We start from the raw sequence: 19,786 nt of genomic DNA on the forward strand, positions 1-19,786 counted from the left end.
TAGGCTAAACCTCTTTAATCAACCTAAGGGGAAGGGATTCCATGGATCTGTCTAGAGGATTTGCGATCATTCTCTAATCAGATTTGTTTCTTTTCCTAACTCAGATCGATATCGTGCGATTGTGGATATTCGATCTAAGGTTCGCGATTGCGATTATGGAAAAGGAATAATCATCAGATTTGATGATCCGATTGTTCTCAATTGAAAATAAGGATTCTGATTCAATTGAGATTAATCGTGAATTTGGTAATTTTTATAATTCTCTAACCAGATTTGTTTCTTTTCCTAACTCAGATCGATATCGTGCGATTGTGGATATTCGATCTGAGGTTCGCGATTGCGATTATGGAAAAGGAATAATCATCAGATTTGATGATCCGATTGTTCTCAATTGAAAATAAGGATTCTGATTCATTTGAGATTAATCGTGAATTTGGTAATTTTTATAATTCTCTAACCAGATTTGTTTCTTTTCCTAACTCAGATGGATATCGTGCGATTGTGGATATTCGATCTGAGGTTCGCGATTGCGATTATGGAAAAGGAATAATCATTAGATTTGATGATCCGATTGTTCTCAATTGAAATTAAGGATTCTGATTCAATTGAGATTAATCGTGAATTTGGTAATTGTTATCCAATGAAGGACATCCTAGGAACCCTAACCTTAGGTTGGTTAATTTTTAATTACGAATTTTTAATCTCAATTTTTATATTCTGTCTTTTAATTATTCAACCAAAATCCAAAACCCCCCCTTTTATTTTCTGTTTCATAAGCGATTTTAATCTTGGCAATTTCCTTGAGAGACGACTCAGGTTTCCACTTTACTACAAATTTTTATAAACCTGATCTTATTAATTTACGCGAGTTCGACAGCTCGTGTCATGCCACTATCCATGTGCAGAGCTCTTGGAATCAAGGAGCTCAAGCCGACAATAGTTTCTCTCCAGTTAGCTGACAGATCGATCAGACGACCAGATAGGGTAATTGAGGATGTTTTAGCTAAAATTGACAAGTTTATCTTCCCTGCAGATTTTTTAATTCTGAATATGGAAGAGGACGCCGAGATTCCCCTATTGCTTGGAAGGCCATTCCTAGCCACTACAAGAGCAATGATCGATGTGGAGCAAGGGAAACTGATGCTGAGGATGAACGAAGAAACAGTCACCATTGACGTCTTCGAGTCAATGAAACATCCAACAGACAGAGGAAACTGTTTTATGATAGACATAATACAAGAAGCAATTGATGATGTTATGAAAGAGGAGAGTTCCCCACTCGAGTTAGAACAAATCAACGAAGAAGTTGAAATAGCTGATAAAGAACCAGTGGTGGAAGAACTAGAAAGAAAGAAAGATGACATCCCTCTTGGAGCACCGAAGATAGAGCTTAAGGAGTTACCTCCAAATTTGAAGTATGTCTTCCTTGGTGACAACAACACATATCCAGTCATCATCAATGTTGAGCTATCAACAAAAGAAGAAGAAAAACTTCTCAAAGTACTGAAGAAACACAAAGCTGCCATAGGATGGTCCTTCTCCGACTTAAAAGGTATAAATCCTTCCTTTTGTACTCATAAAATTCTAATGGAAGATGATATTAAACCTGTAAGGCAGCCGCAAAGGAGACTCAATCCAACCATGAAAGAGGTGGTAAGGAAAGAAGTAGTTAAACTATTGGATGCAGGTATGATCTACCCTATATCTGATAGCGCATGGGTAAGTCCTGTACAAATGGTACCAAAGAAAGGTGGAGTTACTATGGTAAGAAACGAGAACAACGAACTGATTCCCACAAGGACAGTCACTGGGTGGAGGATGTGCGTTGACTATAGAAGACTTAATGCAGCCATCAGAAGGATCACTTTCCAATTCCTTTCTTGGACCAGATGTTGGAGAGACTAGCTGGCCATGCCTTCTACTGCTTCCTGGATGGGTACTCAGGCTACAACCAAATAGAAATAGCTCCAGAAGATCAAGAGAAAACAACATTCACATACCCTTACAGAGTCTTCGCTTACCGGAGGATGCCCTTCGGCTTATGCAACGCTCTAGCAACTTTTCAAAGGTGCTTGCTTTCCATCTTTTCTGATATGATTGAAAAATCTATTGAGATCTTCATGGACTATTTTTCTGTTTTTGGTCCCTCTTTTGACATTTGCTTAGAAAATTTATCATGTGTTTTACAAAGATGTCAAGAGAGTAATCTGGTTTTGAATTGGGAAAAATGCCACTTCATGGTAAAAGATGACATAGTTTTAGGACATAAAGTGTCCCAAGATGGTATAGAAGTGGATAGAGCTAAGATATCTGTTATTGAGAAACTTCCCCCTCCCTCTAACGTTAAAGGAATTCAAAGTTTTCTCGGTCATGCAGGTTTTTACAGGCGTTTTATCAAGGACTTTTCCAAGATAGCAAAGCATTATGCAAGCTGTTGGTCAAAGATGAGGAATTCAACTTCACAGATGAATGTTTGGTTGCATTTAATAATTTAAAAGATCAATTGACCACTGCACCTATAATCACTGCACCTGATTTCACACTACCTCTTGAATTAATGTGTGATGCTAGTGATTATGCCATAGGAGCTGTCTTAGGACAAAGAAAGAATAAATTGTTGCATGTGATTTATTATGCTAGTAAAATTCTTAATGATGCACAAATGAATTATGCAACCACTGAAAAAGAATTACTAGCAGTTGTCTATGCATTTGATAAATTTAGACCGTATTTGCTGGGGTCTAAAGTAATTGTTTACGCTGATCATGCTGCTTTAAAGTATTTGTTGAATAAGCAAGATGCAAAGCCACGATTACTTAGGTGGATGTTGCTCCTTCAAGAATTTGAAGTGGAGATCAGAGACAAGAAAGGTGTAGAAAATTTGGTCGATGATCACCTCTCCAGAATTAGAGAAAAAGATCTTCAAGATGGACCTGAGCTGAAGATCAGAGAAGAGTTTCCCGATGAGCAAATTATGGCTATCAATGTTATCTCGGATCCGCAACTGAAGGAAGTAAAGAACACGAATACACCTCCATGGTTTGCGGATTTCGCAAACTTCAAAGCAGCAGGAGAAATTCCAGTAGACTTCACATGGCAACAAAGAAAGAAGTTTCTACAAGTTGTCAAGAAATACTTATGGGATGAGACTTTCCTTGTCTACAGATGTGCTGATGGAGTAATAAGGAGGTGCATTCCAGAAGAAGAGATGAAAGACGTCCTGTGGCACTGTCATGGTTCAAGCTATGGTGGACACTTCGCGGGAGAAAGAACAGCCACAAAGGTGCTGATGAGTGGCTTTTATTGGCCAACACTCTACAAAGATGCAAGGAAGTTTGTGGAATCATGTGATAGATGTCAGAGAACGGGGAATATCTCTAGAAGACATAAAATACCCCTCAACAACATATTGGAGGTTGAAATCTTCGACGTGTGGGGAATAGACTTCATGGACCTTTTCCTCCTTCTTACGGCAACAAATACATCCTGGTCGCAGTTGATTACGCCTCAAAGTGGGTAGAGGCTGTTGCTCTTCCTACTGATGATGCTCGAGTAGTTATCATATTCCTAAAGAGAAACATCTTCGTAAGATACGGAGTACCGCGAGCAATCATAAGTGACGGAGGAAAACACTTTGACAACAGACAATTGAAATACGTGGTGGCTAAATGCAGCGTGAAGCATAAGATTTCAACACCATATCATCCGCAAACAAGTGGCCAAGTGGAGATTTCCAACCGCGAACTGAAGCGTATCCTGGAGAAAACAGTGGGAAGTTCCAGAAAGGATTAGTCCAAAAAGCTTGATGATGCACTATGGGCATACCGGACCGCATTTAAGACACCCATTCGTATGTCCCCCTTCCATTTGCTGTTCGAAAAAGCTTGTCACTTACCGATAGAATTGGAACACAAAGCACTGTGGGCAATCAAGTACCTGAACTTCGATTCCAAGACCGCAGCTTAGAAAAGGCTTATGCAACTGGATAAACTGGACGAGTTCAGACTCTCTGCGTACGAAAGTGCAAGCCTTTACAAAGAGAAGACGAAGAAGTGGCATGACAAGAAGATCCTACCTCGAGACTTCAAGGTCGGAAATCAAGTATTACTCTTCAACTCTCGCCTCCGTCTCTTTCCTGGAAAGTTAAAGTTCAGATGATCAGGACCATTCATCGTGAAGAACATGAAATCATATGGATCAGTGGAGATCAGCCCACTGGATTCCGACAGGAGCTTCACAATCAATGGCCAACGTCTGAAACTATACATGGGAGGCGAAATTGATAGGGGAACAGCCACGGTTTCCCTTGTAGAGGTAAAATGAGTCAGGTACGTCAGGCTGGTGACATTAAACAAGCCCTACTAGGGAGGCAACCCTAGGATTTAATGTTTTCCAATTTAATTACTTCAAATTATTAAGAAAATACAAAAAAAATTAGATAGTTAGCTAAGAGAGCACATGTGGAAAAAAAATAACAGCAATATAGTGGCTTGGGTTTCGAAGGGCACGCTCGAGCGCCCTAATGGCCGCTCCAGCGCGCACAAGCAGAGAAATTAAGAAGAAAATTAACATTTAGCACGCTTGAGCGCCCAAGTGGCCGCTCAAGCGCACAAGATTGCAGCCATAAGTGCCAATGCCTGTCCTTTGGCACTCAAGCGCGCGGGAGAACGCTCAGGCGCGTATCCAAGAGGGAAAGTGCAATACGAATTGCACGCTCAAGCGCCCTATTGGCCGCTCGAGCGCGCTTGCACGGCCAGAAAATTTTAAATCTTATTTTAAACCCTTCCCCCTCCCATTTCCTTCATTTCACTTCTTGCAATCTCTCTCCCCCACTACTACTCTCCTCTTCCTCATTCACTACACACACATCCCTAACCCAAATTCTACCCTTCCTTTTACAAAGCTTTTGGAAGAACAAGGTATGCATCTTTTTTCTTTATGATTCATGCCTTACTTGCTTGCATTGGTTCTTCCCTTTTCATAATTATTATTCTAGGGTTCATAATTGGGGTTTAGGGTTCTTGCAATTTTAAATGGAGATTTTGATGGTTCAAGTTAATGGATTAGAGATTCATATGGAATAATCTGAATGCATGACTCACACACATTCTTCTCACATATTCATGATTATCACACAGCTATTGGAATGCTCACTCACAAGCACCATATGTTTAGTATGTCAGTTCACAATCATGCACTGAAATGTCACTATGAACTTTAGACTTATACTTGGTGAGATAGTAACAAACTAATTGGCATATGCTTGCTGAATATTATGAAAGCAATGAATCCATCTGTGCATTGTTGTGTAGTCATGATATAATTAGCATAAGCTTTTGATTTATATAAGATATGGAATACATCAAAGAACAAGGAATTTATTGTGACACCATTTTAGCATCATTCCTTTGTTTTGCTAATACACTGGAAAAGGGTCATTTTTGAAACAAGGTAATGAAATATCCACTTTTCCAAATAATATATTGCACAGGGTGATGGATTAAAATTTTTAAGTTTTTGGGTCCATACTTGAAACCTAAATCTGGGAATTATGAAAGTATAGTTATCTTGACTTGCCAATACTTTTTTGATTTTCAGGATGTCAGGAAAAGGAAAGAGACACAGAGGCTCCAAGCAACCCGGTGCCGGTTCAAGCTCTCAACCTCCAGTAGTGGATGTGCAAAGATTCAAGTCTTCGGCCCATGAGCAAAGGTACCATGCTCACATCTTGGGCAAAGTTGTATGCAAGGAGAGAGTTCTCCATCTTACCATGGGCCAGCACCCGGAATTCTACAACAATATCACTATGAGGGGTTGGAGGAACTTCTACACCTTGCCAGTAGTGACAATGGAAGATATATGCAGGGAATTCTTTGCTAATGCTTATATTGAGCATGAAGAGGGGGTTGAAAAGCAGTATGTCAGTTTTGTGAGGGGAAAAGAAATAAAGTATGATTCTCTCTCTATTCAGAATTTGCTGAAGACTGCCCATTGTGACAGAACATCTGTCACCACTTGTGCATACCACAATACATGCCATACCATCGAATATGCTGAAGATGAAATGGAGGCTGCAAAGCCTATATTGGAGTGCATCACCAACCCAGGCGAGAAGTCAGATAAGACAAAGGACGGGCGTCCTAAGAGAGTATGGCTGATGGACCTGAATAACCCAACTAAGGTGTGGTACCACTTTATGGTCAACAACATCATACCCTCTTCTAACCGCACTGAGGTGGTGGTAAGACAGGCAGTATTGTTATGGGCTATTATGACTGAGAGACCCATAGATCTGCCCAGGATCCTCTCTTCAAGTCTATACGACATGGCTCACAACACTAGTAAGAAGGCATCCATTGGCAATAGCTCACTGATACAGTACATGTGTCAGGAAGCAGGGGTAGAGATTCCCACAACAGGTGGAAGAGAGATTACCCTGCTGCCAACAATTAATGCCAAGTGGATTTCAGATAAACTGAAGGAACCTATAGAGGAAGATGGTTCGATAGCAGAGGCAGCCCAAGCAGGTAGGCGGAGGAGAGTCCGACGCACACCAGCCCAGGCAGCTGAGGCCTCTGGATCAGCGGCTGGAGGAACAGTAGAGAGTCGACTGGCTGCTCTAGAGACACAGGTAGGATTCATCCGGCGTCGGAACCGGCATATGCAGAGGCAGCAGCTCGCGTACCAGACACACATTTTGCGCTACCTTAGCATCACCCAGCCAGATGGACTACCAGCCTTCCAGCCAGAGCCTTACGATGGATCAGAGGATGAGGATGCTTTTGATGCCGCACAGAGATAGGCTAGCACAGGTCCGGCTACTGATGGCCAGGACGATGATGCGGAGGATGGCGAGGACACCGTGATGCCACCAGCCATTGTGCGTGATGCAGAGGACGAGGAGATGGATGACTGATCACCTTGCCCATTTTATATGCTTTATTTTAGTTTTATTTTGTATGGATTATTATGTTTTTGTTGTTTTAGTATGAGATAACCCTGTGTTGCAGAATGATATTTCAGCGTTGTTGACCGATAGTTTTTATGATGCTGTTTTACGAGGAATTGACTAGTTTTTTAAACTATCCACGCGATTATTTTTTTAGATTTAAATTAGTTGCTGAGGACAGCAACATTTAAATATGGGAATGGAAATGCGCGTATGTCATCAGCTTGAATGCTAATTGACCGGAGGAACTTCATGAGTATACACAAAACATCCGGCTAGTACAGGGAACTATCTCAACTTTAACTTTTTCTTTGCAATTCGAATTTAATTTGATTTTTTTTAGAGTTTTAATTAATAAAAACCCCAAGCCACTGTTTTGTGAAAATTATGAAAATTTTTAGAGTTTTCTCAGTGTTTTTAATTGAAAATGGCAGGAGATTTTTAATCAGTAATTGATTCAGAGCATGATGATGACTTCAATTTTTCATAATACGCATCAATGTATGATTTTCATGATTTACTGAATACTTTCCTTAAAGATGAAATTTTTAAGATAAAGAATAGAGAAATAACTGTGCATTCATAGCCGTGAGGTTTTTGAGCCTATAAATAAAAATTTTATTGAGTGTGCATCCCATTGTATGAAAGATTCTAGAACTTGCTTTGTTTCTTGCTTGAATTGGTATGTGATATATTTTATAGATATGATTGAGACATGTTTTTTCTTTAAACTAGATGGCCAAATAGCCGACCATTACTGATATTCCTTAGTTAAGCCCTTTGAGCCTATGCCTGTTTATTCTTTGGAAACCTATGAGATGAAAAAGCCACTTTCCATACAAATCCTCACCTTATTTGAGATTAAATTTCGAATTTGAATTGAGAAAAAGGTGCTAAGTGTTGATGATATAAATTGTGATGTATGGAAGTACAAGAAAAAAGGCAAAAGCCAAGGAAGTAAGGTTGGGTAGAATGAAAAAGAAAGAAACAAAAAAAAAGGAAAAATCCTCAGAAAGCGAAAAAGAAAAGAAGTGAAAGAAGAAAGAAAGAAAAAAATTTCTGAGAAAGAGAACGACAAACAAGAGAACAGTTCAAAAGAAAAAGAAGAATGGACTGAAAAGAAGAAAGTCATATACAAATTGTAAACGATTACATTAGTTCCTCTTTCAATCTGAATTTTAATCCTGCAGCTCATTCTCTAAATTTTTCCTTCCTTTAGCCAGACCAAGTTATAACCCATGAAAGACCTCTTGATCTTTGAGATATGTCACAGTACTATGGAAAGCGAGAATATAATCAAGCCTATGGTAGTGTTGATTCAGTGGGAAACGAGTGAAACACCAACCCTCTAGACAGTTGAGTATGAGTGAATTGAAATCCTAGTGAGGGAATGTTTCAGGAAAGTTTATCTTATTCTTGATATTAAGAATTTTGTTGCAATTTTTTTCTGATGAATTATGAATCTTATGATTGATGCAACAATTTTAATAAGTCTGAATGCTCTGCAATCATGGCTCTGTTAAAACTTTCCTGTCAAATTCCATGCTATTCCCTATCCCCTTGGTTTTATTCTGATTGATTGCTGAGGACAACAATATTCAAATCTGGGAATGTTTGATAAACCTTTGGTTTACCATGTTTTTAGGCTAAATTATACAAGAGTTATGTAGTAGAATGCATGGAATTCAAGGTTTTACAACATATATGTAACAGCCCGTTGTACTCTGGTATTGTTAACATTAATTATGATGTCATGCGCAGTTACAATCACAGCAATTCATTTATAAAAATGCGAGTAAACTTTTTCCGTTTATTACGCGAGTATTTAAAACAATAAAAAGCGTAATAAATAAAAGCTATGACTGTAACTGTAAAATCTTTGCGGAATAATTATTTAAACTACTTTTCTAACTTATATAACATCTCACAAGTCACTAAGGGGTTCCCATAAACCCACTTAGCCAAAATCTACTTTTACATTTTCTACCTATCCAAACATGGTTCGGTCTTTGATTTACTGCGGACAAACCGCATTTTATAAGCCTCCCATATTTTAGTATGTTATTTCAGACTCAATTACCTTTCTAGGAAGCCATCACACGAGTCATAAAGTTCTCGTTTGCTCCGGATATCGCTGTTTGAAGTTGGACAAGCAAATATGCTAGCCAATTCCAAAACAGCTCCAAACATCTTTCACTCAATGAATTACTGCAGAAAATATACTCAACCAATTGCTCTCAAATTTTTATAAAACAAATTAGACACCTCAAGCTTCAATTTGATATATCATACACCTAATTTGACCAGAAATGAAGCGGGAATAATTTTTCCAAAACCGGTCCAAAACTGCCACATGTGCAGTAACCAAATGGACAGTCTGTACTCTCTGCCTTCTACAGGCTGGCGCTCAATCCAGAAAAATCCCAAATTTTGACACTAGATAGAGGACATCTCAAGCTTCAAAACTACGTATGGCACTTCCCTATTGGACCTCTGTGGAGGGAGATATGCTCTCCCTAAGTTCACCTAAATTATGCCAATTTCTAGAAAATTCGTCAGAGTTTCCTTTGTTTTTCCAACAATCTCCAACTTTGCAAAAGTGATCTAAGACCTCAAATTGTACCTAATAATCATAGGTGGCACACACAAGGACCAGCAATGCCTTGGGGCTCTTACAACCCTTCACAGTTTATATCAAATTACTCAATTCATACCATATTGCTTACTTTACTAACACTTAACATGTTTCAATCACCAATGTCTATTTGCATGCATTTTCAAAACATACACATAACCGTAATCCTAAAATAGGCCTATTGCCCTTTCATCATATTACATATGCTTCACGGTTACATCAACTCATGTACAAATTACGGGGCTTCCAATGACATATTACAATTACAAACCTTAACCTTCAAATAATACATGATAAGTACTCCAAAATAAACATGATAAAGAAACCTGAAAATGACATAATCCAAATGTAACTAGACTTAGGCAAAATGACAATAAATCTCCTCCTAAATACATATGCAATGTTCATGCCCTAAGTCTAGTCTAGGCCCCATGGCCACCAAAATGCAAAACAACTAATCCTAGGTCTCAGTCATCCCATGGGCTTCTTGTCCACCGCTCCAGCGCCACTGCTACCTCTTGAAATAAAGCCCCCAAGACAGGGTGAGATATACGAATATATCTCAGTAACCCAGAGGTTCTGGAGAATACTCTGCTCAATGGCTCACTTCGATGCATATAAATAACATAAAATAACATTTTTAAAACGGGATAAAGCAAGGGATTTAGAGAAATAGGGGAGCATAGGGATACAAAATACGACGAAGCTGGAATGGTCGATGCCAATACCACGCAACGTCCAGCCTATTGGCTCGGCATATAAGCCTACGAGTTTCAAACCAAGGCGTGTTCCCAGAACATCAAACCAAAGCACCCTCCATCCATATCCACCCGAGACTTCATAGTGTGCTCCTATCCGGATCACACACCACGACCCTAGGTCAACTGGAACTCCCTCAGGGAGACCTATCCAGTGGAAGTCCGTAACGCCCGAAGGCTACTCGTCTACTGGCCAGATACACGGTACATCCTATGTACCAACATACATACTATATGAATGATCATGTTATCCTACATTACTTACATACACTTCCTACCATCACCCTTAACGGGCATGGTGGAACACACAAGGGGATCAAGCCCCAGTACCAAGAGGTTACCAGTATAATCCTCTCCACTTAGCTCCAAAGTAATATATTCTCCGAGCTCGTTACACAACAGAAATGCCTACACAGAGGACATTCCCAATTACTTACAATTCATACCAACATATGCCAGTTATCAACTCTTCAAGCATGGTTTCAAATACTCACCTCAATCCCACTTGGTCCGGGACCAAGGGCAACCCACCGAGCTCACGGTTCGGGATTCAAATCCACGTACGATAACCTACAACGACCATATACGGATCGTCAGAACACGGCAATTCTATCAAAATACAAAAATGTAAAAAATCCTCCCCTACCCTAGGTAGGTTCGGCCATCTATGTGTTATTTTACAAAATATTTTTCTTTCTTTTCTTTCTAATTTTCTTAAGCACTCTTAGGTTGTCAAATTGCCATTTTAGGTGCCACTTTTCATTTTACATCATCCTAACCTCATTTGCCCAATTATTTCCTTCTAGGGACAACACACCATTCAATACACTCCATTCTTTTTCCATTGCTTTTCAAAGCTTCCAACCATCACACAACCCTTCTAATTACCCTACAATACACAACACATCATCCAACCAATTTTTGCAACATCAATTCCTCTCTTTTCCACTCTAGGCCGAAATGTACATAGGCACACCTCAAAGGATTTTCAATCCAATTCAACTACTCCACACCTCATACAATCCTATTATAATATCATACAACCATACAACAATCCAATTACACAATCCTAACACAATTCCAAAACACAAAGTCATGGCATCATCAAAATTTTCCTAAGTTAAAATCATATTTTCACCAATAATTTTTATTGCATTTATAGCTCTAACACATCATTCTAAGACTTAATCATCTAATACACATTTTCCATTTTAGCTCTCTAACAACACAAATCACCAAAAACAAGCTTAGGGTTCATGAATTCAAATCCATGAATCAAACCATCAAAATGTGAAGAAACTTAATCAAAAGCTTGGCACTAGGCTCCTCCAAGACATACTAAACCATTAGAGCATTAATCAACAGCATGAACACAAATCTACCACAAAGAGCTGCAACCTTGGGGAGGGAATTTCTCAAAATATAGAGGGATTCAAGTCTTGAGACTACTACCAATGTGTTTGGAAGGTTGTTTCCAACAAATTTCAACACAAAAATCACTTGATTTGGTGCCAAAATGACTAAGTTAGGAGAGGAAGAAGTTGGAAGTGAAATTGGGTCTTTGGAGGGAGGGGGCTGCGGGGTTTGCACAAGGAGAGGGAGAGAGAAGATGATGAATAGTGTGATGCTTATGTGTCTTAAGTGGTTTCATGTGAGGTGGGCCCCCAACGCCACCTCACGCGATTTCAAATTAACTTGAATTTTTCTCCGATTCCACTAAACGTCCATAAATTCACAACCTATTTAGAAACTCTAATTTTTAACATTAACCATTGTCCTTTAATTACCCTTGATCAGATGAATCCGGAGTTTTCCGGTCGTTCGGAGAAAATGTTGTTTTAAGCTGTTACGCGCGTCGTAGGCACGCTTCCCCAAACTTATTAATTTCCGTCAATTTTCATCAGAATCATATTTCCTAGTCCTATGTACCATTTCTAACTTGTATTCAAAACCTAGAGCTCAAAACTCAATCGACGCGTTTTACAGTGCAACTGTACCGCGAATTTTTACCCGGTAAAAACACTATTCACTGAATTTTCTGAAACTTGCCTAACCACTCAATTTTTCGTTCTGAATCCATTTCCAGGGTTATTTTTATCATCTGAGACCTTCTACTCAATTTTTATCATCCTAGAGTTGTGTGTTGGGTAATTACCGTTTTACCCTTCCTTTGTATTTTGACCTAATTTCCAAGATTTTCACTAATCCTTCCCTTTAATCCATATTTAATATTTTAATATACAATTTAGAAATGTGAGGTGTTATAATCACCCTTCTTTTTAGAAATTTGTCCGCAAAATTAAATCATACTTGTCCGCTAACTCAGGATACAGCCGAAGAATCTCATCCTCCCGCTCCCAAGTAGCTTCCTCAGGTGTACGTCCTTCCCATTGAATCTTTAGCATTGGAATAATTTTACTTCTTAGCCTCTTTTCACTGCGGTCGAGGACATCAATAGGACCTACTGGAGTCTTTAAATTCTCCCGAATTTCAATATCATCCGGTATCACCACATGTGATTCATCCGGAACATAGCGTTGTAGCTGCGATACATGAAAAATATCGTGCAGATTTGACAACTGTGGGGGCAAGGCAAGCTGATAGGCCACTAATCCCACTCTTTTCATTATCTGATACGGCCCAATAAACCGAGGACTCAGTTTCCTCACGGCCAACACCCATAACTGGAGATAATCGCACAAATAGATGATCACCTTCTTCAAATTCTAGCGGTCTGTGTCTATTATCATAATAACTTTTCTGCCGATTCTGTTCCTGTTTAAGTTTCTCTCTGATCATTTCAATCTGTGCAGTAGTTGCTTGCACAAAATTCGGCCCAAATCTCTCTTTATCACCTACCTCAGTCCAACAAGTAGGAGTACAACATCTCCGTCCATACAATGCCTCATACGGTGCCATACCCAGACTGGAATGAAAACTATTATTATAAGAAAATTCCACCAGTGGTAAGTATCTGTCCCAAGCATTACCCTGCTCCAGTGTGCAAGCTCTCAGCATATCCTCAAGTGTCTGTATGGTCCTCTCAGTCTGACCATCAGTTTGCGGGTGATACGCAGTGCTCAGCCTGAGCTGAGTGCCAAAAGCCTGTTGCAAGGCTCACCAAAAGCGAGAAGTAAATTTCGGGTCCCGATCACTGACAATGCTAACCGTTATCCCGTGGAGCCTTACAATCTCCTTTACATATAATTTTGCTAATTTCTCCATAGAGAAATCCACTCGCACTAGCAGAAAATGTGCAGACTTCGTAAGCTTGTCCACTATAAACCAAATTGAATTGTAACCAGCCTGAGTCTGAGGCAAACCAACAACGAAATCCATAGAGATGCTCTCCCATTTCCATTCTGGTATATCCAACGGCTGAAGTAAACCAGCAGGTTTTTGATGTTCTGTCTAGACTTTCTAACAAATTAAGCACCTTGACACATACTCAGCAACATCCTTCTTCATCCCAAGCCACCAGAACTTCTCTTTTAAATCTTGATACATTTTTGTGGCACCTGGGTGGATAGCATACTGACCCTTATGGGCCTCAACCATTACCTCTTCTGCTAACTCCTTGGGCACAACAATCCTGCCCTGATACGTTAATAACCCATGTTCATTCAAAGCTATACCACTCTGCCCTTTCAAATACTTGATACTGTCATTCCGTATCTGAGCTTCTTTAATTTTCTCATGTAATTCATTTTCTACCCGTAAACATTCAAATTCATCCATTCTACCTGCAAAGACATTCGTTAGTTTCAAATTCTGGAATTGATCAATCACTTCATTATCCCACAACATCAGCTGGGACACGCTAACAAACTTCCTACTCAGTGCATCCGCTACCACATTAGCTTTACCCGGATGGTATTTCAGCTCAAAATCATAATCTTTTAGAAATTCAACCTATCTCCGCTGTCTCATGTTCAGCTCTTTCTGATCAAACAAGTATTTCAAGCTCTTGTGATCACTGAACACAGCAAATTTCATCCCATAAAGAAAGTGCCTCCAAATCTTTAAGGCAAATACGATACCAGTAAGCTCCAAGTCGTGCGTCAGATAATTTTCCTCATGAGGCTTCAATTGTCTAGAAGCATACACAACCACTCTCCTCTCTTGCATCAACACACACCCCAAACCTTTCTTGGAAGCATCACCATATAATCCTTGTGATCTAGGGATAGACATAGGGTAATTATGCAATCTTGGAATTCTTGATCTTAATGCATGTTTTCTTGGAGAATAATCTGGGAACTAGAGTTCTTTCAAGATCACATAGATTTAGGGTAACAAGGAATTGAGCCCTAATTAATTTAGAAAGATCTGATTGGCAATATATTAAGAAACGAATTCTTGACTGTTTAATTCAAAACGTATTGAGGAGATTGGGGGAAGTCGAAACCTTAACTACGCTTGTTTTTAAATTCTTTATCAAACTTCATCTTTTCAATCATTCTTTTTAATTCTGAATTTTCTTAATTGCATGCTATTACTTGTTTTTAATTTTAAGTTCTTCAAATCACAATTCTCTCAAACCTAACTTTTGATTGTTCAATAAGACGCAATTAGCGAACTAGTGCTTGAAAATTTTGATCCTCGTGGGAGCGATCTCGTACTCCGGTACACTTTATTACTTTACGACCGGTGCACTTGCCGAGTCGCAACAGTGGTGCCAAATGGCACATAGTTCGCTTGGACCCTCAGCGAACTAGGTGCATGTCAAACACGTGGCACACCTAGTTCGCTGTAAGTGGCAGCGAACTTGTCCAATCTGTCAACATTTATTGCAACCAAGTTCGCTATTCCAAGTAGCGAACTTGGTGTCCACCAAGAACGTGACACATCAGCAAACTGAGTTCGCTACAGTGCCCAGAGAACTTGCCCACATGACATATTTGGAAATAACACTGTTGGCGTGGCATTTAGGTAAAAAAAGATGGGGAACAGTGGCATTTTGATCACTATTCCCTATATTTTATGCATAATTCCCTTAAAATTCAAGGGATAATTGCAATAATCTTGTCTATTTATATTTTTAATGAGAAACATGTTAAGTGTTGATATTTGATATTATTTTGAGTGTTAGAGCTATTCACTGTTTTTGAAGTGAGCCATAGCAGAGCTACAACAATCGGGCTTAGTGAAACGGTGCGTTCAATGCAAGATAAACAACTAACATTTGAAATTCAAATTCAAACAAAGAAATAAGACAGTTATATACCAAAAGAAGAAGAAGAGATAAGACAGTTACAACAATGGATGAAAGTTGAAAGATAAGATCTAAAGCTTATAAATCACTACAATTCAGTAACAAAAAGGATAAATATGATCTTAAGGATAAATCCTAATCCTCTTAAAAAGCTACCTTTTAGGGAATTCAAATTAAGGAATTACTTGAAGCCCAAGTTAGCCACATATATAAATGAAGATGCAGAAACACACTTTAACTCACCTCGTTGAGAGAAATCCAACAGGTCAAGGGGTGAAACTAGGGTCTAGTAGACAAATCATTGGACTCTATTGATCCCTACATTACTCAGGTGGCTGAGAAACGATGGAGAGTGGCGGCGCGTGGAGTTGCTGCTAGAGCAAAGCTACAATACAACAACACTTCTGTCTTTCTTTATCTTAGTTTCCATGGATCTTTCCCCTTTCTTTTCTTCTTTCTTCTCTATTTCTTTTCTTTCAAGTATGAGTTAAATTGTTATGATTGTTAGCCATAGAGATATGTGAATTAGCTATTGGGTATACATGTAAGGTTGGTGAGAGCCCTTACATACAAGCACATGTTCTGGTTACTGATGGATAATTGCTATATCATTGTTCCCATTCGGGTGAAGTTGCAATTTTGGGGAAATTGACCTCAATCTACTTTGATACTTGAATTTTCTATTCTTGAGTGCACTTATACTTTATTCTTACTTTAGTTTTAGTATAGTTTCATAATTAGTTAGTAGTTAGTCTTAGTTTAGTCTTTGTAGTTCTTAAATCACAAAACTTTTATAAAAAAATGTTACTTTTATTGCTTCGCAAATGATCCCAACTTTATAGTTTTCTCAGTGAGAATGATATATGGACTGACACATCCTATAATCTTGTTGACACGTGCATTTACGTTAATGTGTAATTAATAAAAGAGTTACACAAGTGCACAATAAATTTTTGACATCGTTGTCAGGGAAAACTTATAAACCACCAATTTTTCTGAGCTTGCTTTGCTGCATCATTCTTGCAATACTTGTGGTGTTGTAGAAAAAATTTTGTGAGCTTGCTTTGCTGCATCATTCTGTTTTTTTTTTGTTAACTAATTTCTGTCGAATCCTGGAAAAAAAATTGGGAAACAATGAAGTAGATCTTCACATACCTTAAAGAAACATTAATTTTGTTCCTTCACTTTGGAGAAGGCAAGGTCGTGCTGGAAGGCTTTACATATGCTGATTTAGAGGAAGATTCCTACTAGAGGAAGTCGACGACAGGTTACCTGACGACACTTGCAGGATGATTTATCTCCTGGAAATCAAAGTTGTTGAAGTGTGTTGCATTTTCAAAGATCGAGGCTGAATACATAATTGTGATTGAAGGTTGCAAGATGATATAGATGAAGAAATTCCTCCTTGAACTCGACTATGAGCAAGATAAGTAGGAGCTGAAATGTGACAACCAAAGCGCTGTTCATTTGGCGAAGAACTTAACTTTTCACTCCCAAACAAAACATGCTTACATGAGGTATCACTGCATTCAAGAAGTTCTAGAGGAAAAACATATCAACTCATCAAAGTGCACACCAACACCAATTGGTCCGATATGATGATGAAGTCGGTGATAGCTAGGAAGTTTGAAGGCTGCTACATGGGTGCCAGGTTGTTGAACCCGACACATTAAAGTTGGAAGGGGGAGTTTTAGTGCAATGTATTCCTCTTTAATGCTTGACGACTAAGCATACAATGCATTAATTAGTGCATGACTAAATGTCTGAATAACCATCCCAATAAATGCTACATACCTTATTATTAAGGAAGATTCTAGAAGGAGGTGAAGAGTCCCACCTCACCTCTATATAAAGAAATAAGAATCAATTGTAAAAGGTTAGAGATTCTTAAGTGAGACACTTAAGGTTAGCTTGTTAGATAATTCCTTTTAAGAAAAGTTTGAGTAAATGACTTTTTCATAGAGGAACCTTGTATACCGCTATTATAGGTGAAGTTTGAAAGTGTACCTCTAGTGTTACTAGGGAAGCTTGAACTGTTGTAATCTCATTATTCAATGTGAGTACAACATGAGAAAACAATCTCATGGAACATGAAAATATGATTTCCAATAATTTATATATTATACTTCTTTTAGAACAATACATTAATGAGACACAGGAATAAAATTTATTTTTCAGCCTCTAGTCATTGTAGTGGCGGAGCCACGTACAACCTAAGTGTGGCCTCGACCTGAGCTAAATTTTAACAAATTGTATTTATTATATGAGATAGGTTATACTCACAACCTTTTTTTTTACAATCTCTTACAACCATATTTTAACACCATTGATTTTCGCCAATCAACGGTTATGATTTTCGCAAATTAAACTCATTAATTAATTATTAATTCACAATAAATGATAACCGTTGATTGACAGAAATCAACGGTAATAAGATATGGTTGTAAGAGGTAGTAAAAAAAAAGGTTGCAAGTATAACCTTCCTCTTATTATATATAATTATATAATTAATTATAATTTGGCCCTATCTAAAACTTAAAATATTTTTGGTGAAAGATTTAGATAAGTTGTATTAGATTATATGTTCAATTTTCACGTGTATAAAAGAAATAAAATATTTTTAGTAAATTAAAAAATATTTAATAAAATTATAACTCTTCTTGGTGCTGCATGCTTAGATGCTCTGTGTTTAATATAATTTAAATATATTATGATATGAACTAACTCAAAAAAAATCACATAATTTTTTGGCCCGAGCTCAAATTGGAGCCTGGCTCCGCCGCTGTGCCATTGCCAACATTAACTGAACACAGGCAAAAAAAATGATTTATTTTTTTTAAATAAAAATTTACGAATTTAAGACAGTTTTGGAAATAATTACACATTTATTACACAATATCACGCCCAATTTGGGCGTCACCAATTACGCCTAAATTGTCACTCAAGGAGCAATCATGCCTAATTTAGGCATCACTCATCAGGTATTGACATCTGTCACATTTTTTTCCAAAAAAAAAAAATTAACAATTTAATCGTAAAACTTCTTAAGGCCATAACTTTTGACTTGGGTATCCAAATCAGGTAATTATTTTTTTGATTCCACATAACTTTTCGAGATTTAAGCAATGACATTTCATTTAACATATTTTATTTCTCATAAACACAATTTAAATTTGCAAGAATGGTATTATAAGAGCGGTTAAACCCAGAAGCCTCTGAGTTCTGAGTTTGTGATTTAATATAAAAAAAGAAATAAAGATTTTATTTATTATTTAAATTAAAATAAATAAATTTTTTTAAATTTTATTTTTAAAAAATTTGGATTGTGATTAAAGTTAAAAATAAAAATAAAAATCATTATTATTAAGGAAAACAAAATAAAGATTTGATTTGTGATTTAAACTCAAAAATCAATTTTAAAAATCTGTATTAATAAAGAAAATAATTAAATAAATATTCCAAATCTTTAAGGAAGAAGGATTTTATTTTTGAAATTAATGATTAATGCTATAAGCTTCTAGATTATTATTCGTGGTCTGAAACTAATGATGGCTTATGAATGTTTTTCAAAAATAAAATCCTTCTTCTTTAGAGATTTAGAATATTTATTTAATTATTTTCTTTATTAATACTGATTTTTCAAATTGATTTTTGAGTTTAAATCACAAATCAAATCTTTGTTTTGTTTTCCTTATTAATAATAATTTTTTTTTTATTTTACAAATCCAAATCTTTATTTATTTTTTATATTAAATCACAAACCCAGATTTCAGAGGCTTCTGGGTTTAACCTCTTTTATAATACCATTCTTGCAAATTTAAATTGTGTTTGTGAGAAATAAATTATGTCAAATGAGATGTCATTGTGTAGATATCGAAAATTATGTGGAATCAAAAAAAGAATTACCTGATTTGGATACCTGAGTCAAAATTTATGGCCTTCAGAAGTTTTACGTTTAAATTATTTTATTTTTTTGGAAAAAAATGTAGCACGTGTCAACACGTGATGAGTGACGCCTAAATTAGTCGTAATTGCCTCTTGAGTGACGTCCAATTTAGGCGTGATTGGTGACGCCCAAATTGAATGTGATATTGTACAATAAATGTATAATTATTTTCAAAACAGCCATAAATTCGTAATTTTTTATTTAAAAAATAATAAATTAATTTTTTTGCCACTGAACACATCAAAATACGTAATTCATGAAGAAATTATGATGAAAATGTATG

This window comes from Gastrolobium bilobum, unplaced genomic scaffold (assembly GCF_033153095.1).
Source record: "Gastrolobium bilobum isolate Gb01-03AN ecotype WA unplaced genomic scaffold, APGP_CSIRO_Gbil_v1 utg67640, whole genome shotgun sequence".
Lineage (NCBI taxonomy): Eukaryota > Viridiplantae > Streptophyta > Magnoliopsida > Fabales > Fabaceae > Gastrolobium > Gastrolobium bilobum.